This window comes from Myotis lucifugus, unplaced genomic scaffold (assembly GCF_000147115.1).
Source record: "Myotis lucifugus unplaced genomic scaffold, Myoluc2.0 scaffold_171, whole genome shotgun sequence".
NCBI lineage: Eukaryota > Metazoa > Chordata > Mammalia > Chiroptera > Vespertilionidae > Myotis > Myotis lucifugus.
Genome location: NW_005871219.1, coordinates 2,829,363 through 2,837,097, shown reverse-complemented (window position 1 = coordinate 2,837,097; position 7,735 = coordinate 2,829,363).

Genomic DNA, 7,735 nt, shown 5'->3' with positions numbered 1-7,735 from the left:
ATTCCTTTGTTTATTTCCACACCATAAAGCACTTACTGACCATAGTGAATTTCGACACCACCACATTTCTTGTCAACAAGAGTATGAGTTATCCTTAAAAGAACACTTATACCTGCTTTATTCTACTCTTAATCTTACCCCCTCTCTCCTCCTCCTTCTACTTATTACCTTACTTTGTCAGAATGTAATTTTAGCAGAGTTAAAACTAATAAACATTATAAATTAAAACAAGAAGTGTGCATTGGTAATCCTTTTGTATGCATGGACATTATTTAAACCTCTAAAAGAATAAAAGAAACCTTAAAAAAGAAAATAGTTGTACATATTTCTTTATTTTGTATCTCTGATCTTATTACTCATTCCAGTTTTCTTCCTTGAAAAATCATTGTATTGTTCTAATTCTTATAGTTTTCTCAGGAAAACTTCATGTTTGCTTGTAGCAAAATTTGAATTGGTAAAATTTCATTCTCATATTTTTATGCTCCTCTGAAAAAATGCTCCCTTTGCAGATAAATTCTGGAAGGTATGTTCAGTATAGAACAAAAATCATAATACTGATAAGCATGTGTACTCTTAAATAGAGCTTTTCTTCCAGTTTAGTTATTTTCTCCCCAAATTATGATAATCTAAATTATCACCTTTGACTGTCTATCTGCTCCCCCTCCTATTTCTGTGCCCATGCTTCATTCTTATTTGTATTTACAATAAAATAGTTGAATAAAGCTCATAGCTTCTTATTGGATGGACTGATTTGTTTCTTAGGTGACATTATAGAAGAACTGATCTTTACTAAAGAGTGATTCCCTTGAAAAGGTTGATTATTAAAAACTATTAGGAGAGTATTATAGTCATTGGTCTTAGTAATAAATATCCTAGTTCTCTCTTCTCTCAACACATGGTAGAACTGCAGGTTAATTTCCTTGGAAGAAGGCATGGTCATTGACAGCTTTGGCACATGAATGATGAATGGAACTTATGAGTATCACTTCCTGCAGAAGCTTTACGAACCTGCATACCACTCTTCTTATCCTGTTTCCCTGCCTCAGTGGCATGGAGATGGAGCCTCCAGATCCTGGGTCCCCCACTAATCCATACTGGACATGTAGAGTATGAAACAACATTTTGTTTTTAACTCTTTGTGGCTTTGGGGAGTTGTTTGTTACAACAACATATTCCATCCTCCCCTGTTTGACAGAGAGCAATTGTACAATTTTGGCAGACTGTAGAGTCTTGTCATTTTTCTAATCTCCAGGGAGCTGAAGTGTCAGTCATGGGAGATGCCATCTCATTTGGAGTATCCTAACATTGCAAAGGAAGAAGCTTTATACTTTTATATATGTTATGGATAATACATCATCTCGTTTGAGCATAGCAGTGCTCAGATTAAATGGCAGTCTCCATGGAATATTTTTGATTTATCAAATTTATGTATAATAATCCCTTCCCAATTTTAGCTATATTTTTCTGTCTTTACCTTAAAGATTCATTACCTTCAAAATGAAAATGCTTTTGGGAGGGAGAATATTTTATGTCTCATCAATCATTTATACCTTAGTGAATAAAGTGTATAATGAATTAATTATAGAGTTTTCTAAAAATAGTTTTAGATAGTGGTAAAGTGGGAGATGATATGGCATCATGGCACCTGTCTGACAAAAGGGAAAAGGACATAGATATTGCATACTAAAGACATATTTCGCCTACTCTATAAATTTCAAAAGGGCTGGCTCTTTGTTTAATACTCCAGTGTATGCCAAGATTAAATATAAGCTCTAGTGAAATCTTAAAGCCCTTGGCATCATGGAATAATTAAATTATATTAATGTCTTTAAGGTTTCTAGAGACTCCTTGTTCTTCAAAACTGAGTTGGGAACAAACTTAGGAAAGTCACTTGATTCTCTGGATTGAATTTACCCATTTCTTTTGGAACAATGATAAGTGTTGACATAGATGGATTAATGAGTTGATATTTCTTAAGTTCACTGAGGTAGATAAAGAGCATTTCGGAAGTGAAAAAGCATGAGTATTGTGATTATACATATAGTGATGTGCACATTTGATAATCTTGCACATCACTATATGCATAATGCTTGGTGTGCTTCTTGTTAAGGATATAACTTCAGTAGAATAAAACTTAAGTGCAGTTTTAAAATATATATATTTTTAAATTTGCGAATACTATACTTACTAGAGTGATAGTAAAATAGTAAAAATATAGATGTTTAAAAATGTTAGTATTTTAGTGAATGAACTCCTATAAGTTAGATGTATGTAGTTCTTTTTTAAAAAAGTTTTTAAATTGATTTTTTAGAGAGAGGGCAAGGGAGAGGGAGAAAGAGCAACATCAACATGAGGGCAAAACATCGCTCGCTGCCTCCTGAACGCCCCCTACTGGGGGTTGAGCCTGCAGTGTGCCCTGACTCAGAATCAAACCAGCAAACTGTCAGTGCATGAGAAGATGCCCAAACAACTAACTGATCCACAGCAGTCAGAGCTAGATGTATAGAGTTCTTAAATGATACTGAAATTCAAGATCATATTTGACATATAGTGTTTTTCTTAAACTACTATTTAGACAGACTCTGGAGTTAGGTAAAAACAGGGAACATTCATTTTCTAACTTCTGCACTTCCCCAAACTGGTAATGAAATCAGACTTTTGAATAATCGATATCAATTATTTGCTAAGTGACTTCTCTCTGAAAGTATAATTCATACTCATGAGTGACATAAATTATATGCTCACATCTGATTTTATTTGATTATTTCCAATGGTAACATTGATCTTGGACTTCCTGTCCAAACTTCCTGGAAGAGATATACATTTTCCTTTGGTTTACTTGATTCCTTTTTTAAAAGATAAGCTAGGGCCCTAGCCAGTTTGGCTCAGTGGATAGAGTGTCAGACTGGGGACTGAAGGGTTCCAGGTTCAATTCTGGTCAAGGGCACATGCCTGGGTTGCGGGCTCAATCCCCAGTGTGGAATGTACAGGAGGCAGCCAATCAATGATTCTATCTCACCATTGATATTTCCATTTCTTTCTCCCTCTCTCTTCCTCTCTGAAATCAATAAAAATATTAAAAAATAAAAAAATAAAAGATAAGCTAGGTTTTTTTCAGCGTTACAGGGGTGGGGAATGCCCAGCCCAAGGGCCACATAAGGCCTGAAAAATCATTTGGTCTGGCCCTGCCAAGGCATTAGGGATGAGTTAATTAAATATTTGACCAAATATAGCAGGCTATTTTTTAAGTTGATAATTTTGTATAGCCCTTGAATGATGCTATACATATTTAAATGGCCTTTACCAGAAAAAAGTTTCCTCATTCCTGGTAACATATTGGAAGTTTTTCATAAATTAATGATTGTCTTTAACTTGGCTACTTGTTGGTAAGATTAAAGGCATATTTATGGGTATATAGATTCTCAACATCCCAGGTGCAGATTATCTACACTAATAAAAGAGAAACATGCAAATTGGTGTCACTCCACTATGCCCACCAGCCAATCAGATGAGTATGCAAATTAACCCAATAAAGATGGAAGTTAATTTGCATATGCAGGTGCGGAGTGAAGACTAGATGGAAGCCAAGCGCTGCAGAAGAGAGCAAAGCTGCGGAGAAGCAAGCGGGGTGGCGGAGGCGGGAGGGAAGCAAGCGGGGCGGCAGAGGCGGGAGTGAAGCCCGCCTTGGTGGGTTTCACTCCCTTCTCTGCTTCACTCCGGCTGCAGGAAGCCCTATTCTTGCAGGAATCTTCCTGTAACAGGCCTCTAGTATATATATTCAACTGCCATTCAAAGGATTTTTTAAAATAACCCTTTTAAAAAATTATTTTTATTGTTGAGATTATTCCAGATGTCCTGATTTTTCTCCCTTTTGCCCCCCTCCACCTGGCTCCCCACTCATTGATTACAATGGCATTGTAGTATAGTTTGATATCTGGTATTGTGATTCCTAAAAGTTTGTTCTTCTTTCCCAAGATTGCTGTGGCTATTTGGCATCTTTATTGGTTCCATATACATTTTTTGGATTATATGTTCTAGATCTGAGAAATATGCCATTGGTATTTTAATAGGGATTGTGCTGAATCTATAGATTGCTTTGGGTAGCATGGACATTTTTATGATGTTAATTCTTCTAATCCATGAACACAGTATATTCTTCCACTTGTTTGTATCTTCTTCTATCTCTTTATTAAATATCCTATAGTTTTCCAAGTACAGGTTTTTTACCTCCTTGGTTAAGTTTATTCCTACGTATCTTCTTCTTATTATTATTTTGCAATGGTAAATGGGAGTGTGTTTTTTTGTTTGTTTTGTTTTGTTTAGTTTCTCCTTCTGAGAGTTCATTATTGGTGTATAAAAACGCCATCAATTTCTGAATGTTAACTTGTTTCCTGCTACTTTGCCGAATTCTTTTATTAAATCTAGTAGTTTTTTGTGGAGTCTTTAGGGTTTTCTATGTACAATATCATGCCATCTGTGAATAATGAGAGTTTTACTTTCTCCTTTCCATTTTGGATGCCTTTCATTTTTTCTTCTTGTCTGATTGCTATGGCTAGGACTTCTAGTACGATATTGAATAAGAATGGTAAAAGCAGACAACCCTTGCTTGTTCCTGTCCTTAAGGAAATGCTTTTAGTTTTTGCCCATTGAGCATGATGCTGACTACAGGTTTGTCATATATGCCCTTAATTATGTTGGGGTATTTCCTTGTATTCTCACTTTGTTGAGAGAGTTTTTCAAAAATAGGTGCTAGATTTTGTCGAAGGTGTTGCTTGTACTGCAACAACTGATATGATTATGTGATTTTTATCCTTTGTTAATGTGACGAATAATATTTATTGATTTGTGACTAGTGTACCAGCCTTGCATCCCCAGAATCAATTCCACTTGATCATGGTGTGTGATATTTTAATGTATTGCTGTATTCAATTTGGTAATATTACGTTGAGGATTTTAGCATCTATGTTCATCAGGGATATTGACCTGTAATTTTGCTTGTTTGTGGTATCTTTATCTGGTTTTGGAATTAGGGTAAAGCTGGCTTCATAAAAAGCTTGGGATTTTTTGGAAGTATTTTAGGACGATAGATGTTACTTCTTTGAATGTTTGGCAAAACTCTCCAGTGAAGCCATAAGGACTAGGAATTTTGTTTGCTGTGAGTTTTTTGATTACTGCTTTAATTTACTAGTTGTTGTCAGCCTATTCAGGTTTTCTGATGCCTCCTAATTGAGTTTTAGAAGACTGTATGTTTCCAAGAATTTGTCCATTTTACCCAGTTGTCCAGTTTGTTGACATATAGTTATTTATTGTATTTTCTTCACACCCTTTGTAATTCTGTGGTGCCAGTTGTTATATCGCTCCTCTGATCTATCTCTTCCTTACACTCCTCCAGGAGTCTTTTAAATATAGTTAGAGGTTCCTATATTGGCTGCTTATAGGTTTACCAAGGTTGTATCCTCCTCTTGAAATGACCCATTTAGTATTATGTAGTGACCTTTTTTGTCTCTTTTATGAAGTCTATTTTGTCTGATATAAGTATTGCTATCTCTTTTTTTTTCATTTCCATTTGCATGGAAAATTTTTTTACATATCTTCACTTTCATCCTGTGTGCCTTTTGTTATTTATTTGGATTATCTCTCTTTGTTTCTTGGTGAGTCTGGCTAGTGGTTCATCAATATTGTTTTCATTGATCTTTTGTGTGTGTGTGCATGGTTTTTTTTTCTCTCTATGTCATTTATTTTTGCTCTTATCTTTATTATTTCCTTCCTTCTAAATCATCTGGGCTTTTCTTTCTAATTCTTTAGTTGTAGATTAGATGGTTTATTTTAGCTTCTTTTGCAGTGTCCCATAGATTTGGGGTTGTTGTGTGTTCATTTTCATTTGTTTCCAGGATGTTTTTATATTTCTTCCTTGATCTCACTGTTAACCAATTCATTGATAGTTTAACACTACTTAGCTTCCATGTGTTTGAATGGTTTTTTTGAGTTTTTTTAAAAAATTATAGTTGATTTCTCATTTCATGCCCTGTGATGAGAAAATGCTTGATATGATTTCAATCTTTTTGAACTTACAAAATTTGCTTTTTTTGTCTTAATATGTGGTGTATGTTTGAGAATGTTTCATGTGCACTTCAGAAGCACATATATTTGGCAGCTTTGGGATGAAATGTTCTATAAATATTAATTAAATCCATCTGATCTAGTGTTTTGTTTAAAGTCACTTCAAATATATATATATATATATATATTTGAATGTATACAGCTTACCTGGTGGTCAGGGCACTCTCACATGGGAGGAGCTCTGCTCAGCCACAAGCCAGGCTGATGGCTGCCAGTACAGCGGTGGTGGTGGGAGCCTCTCCTGCCTCCTCAGCAGCGCTAAGGATGTCCGACTGCAGTTTAGGCCTGCTCCCCGCTGGCAAGTGGACATCCCCCTAGGGCTGCCGGGCTGCCAGAGGGATGTCTGATTGCCATCTTAGGCCCAATCCCCCAGGGAGCGGGCCTAAGCCAGCAGATAGTCATCCCCTGAGGGGTCCCAGACTGCGAGAGGGCACAGGCCGGGCTGAGGGACCCCCCCCCCCCCCGAGGCACAAATTTTACCTTGATCTCTTGGTTCATAGGTCGATGCTCAACCACTGAGCCATGCCAGTCAGGCTAAGGTCACTTTTTCCTTGTTGATTTTTTGTCTGGAAAGATATACCCAGTGATGTCAGTGGGGTGTTACAGTCCCCAGCTATGACTGTATCACTGTCTATCTCTTCCTTAAGCTCCCCCATGAGTCTTTTAAATATATTTAGGTGTTTCTATATTGGCTGCATATTGGTTTACTAAGGTTATATCTTCTTCTTGGAATGATCCATTTAGTATTATGTAGTGACCTTTTTTGTCTCTTTTATGGCCTTTGTTTTAAAGTCTATTTTGTCTGATATAAGTATTGCTATCTCATTTTTTTTTCATTTCCATTTGCTTGGAAAATTTTTTTACGTATCTTTACTTTCATCCTGTGTGTCTTTTGTTCTGAGGTGGGTCTCTTGTAGACAGCTTACCTGTGGGTCATATTTTCTTATCCATTCAGCTACCCTATGTCATTTCATTGGAACGTTTAATCCATTTACATAAAGGTCATTATTGATAGGTACTTATTTATGTCCATTTTCTTTTTTAAAATTTATCTTTATTGTTGAAAATATTACCAATATCCTCACATCCTCTCCCCCCGCCGTCCAACATTTACACCCTCCACTCTGCTCTAACCCCTTCCCCAGGCCTTCTGCACACTACTGTCTGTCCATGGGCTATGTATATATGCATATAAGTTCATTGGTTAATCTCTTCCCACCCCATACCCTTTCCCTCTGAAATACATCAGTTTGTTGCATGCTTCAATGTCTCTGGATCCTTTTTGTTTGTCAGTTTATTTTATTCATTAGAAATCACACCTAAGTGAGCTCATGTGATACTTCTTTTCCTGACTTATTTCATTTAGCAGCTTAGCATAATACTCTCCAGGTCCCTTCATGCTGTCTTAAAGGGTGAGATCCTTCTCTTTATTTGCAGCTGCATAGTATTCCATTGTGCAAATGTATCCCCATTTTTTAATCCATTCACCTACTGCTGGACACATGGCTGTTTCCAGATCTTAGCTATTGTAAATAATGCTGCTATGAAGATAGGAGTGCATATATTCTTTCTGATTGGTGTTTTTGGCTTCTTAGGATATATTCTTAGGATATAT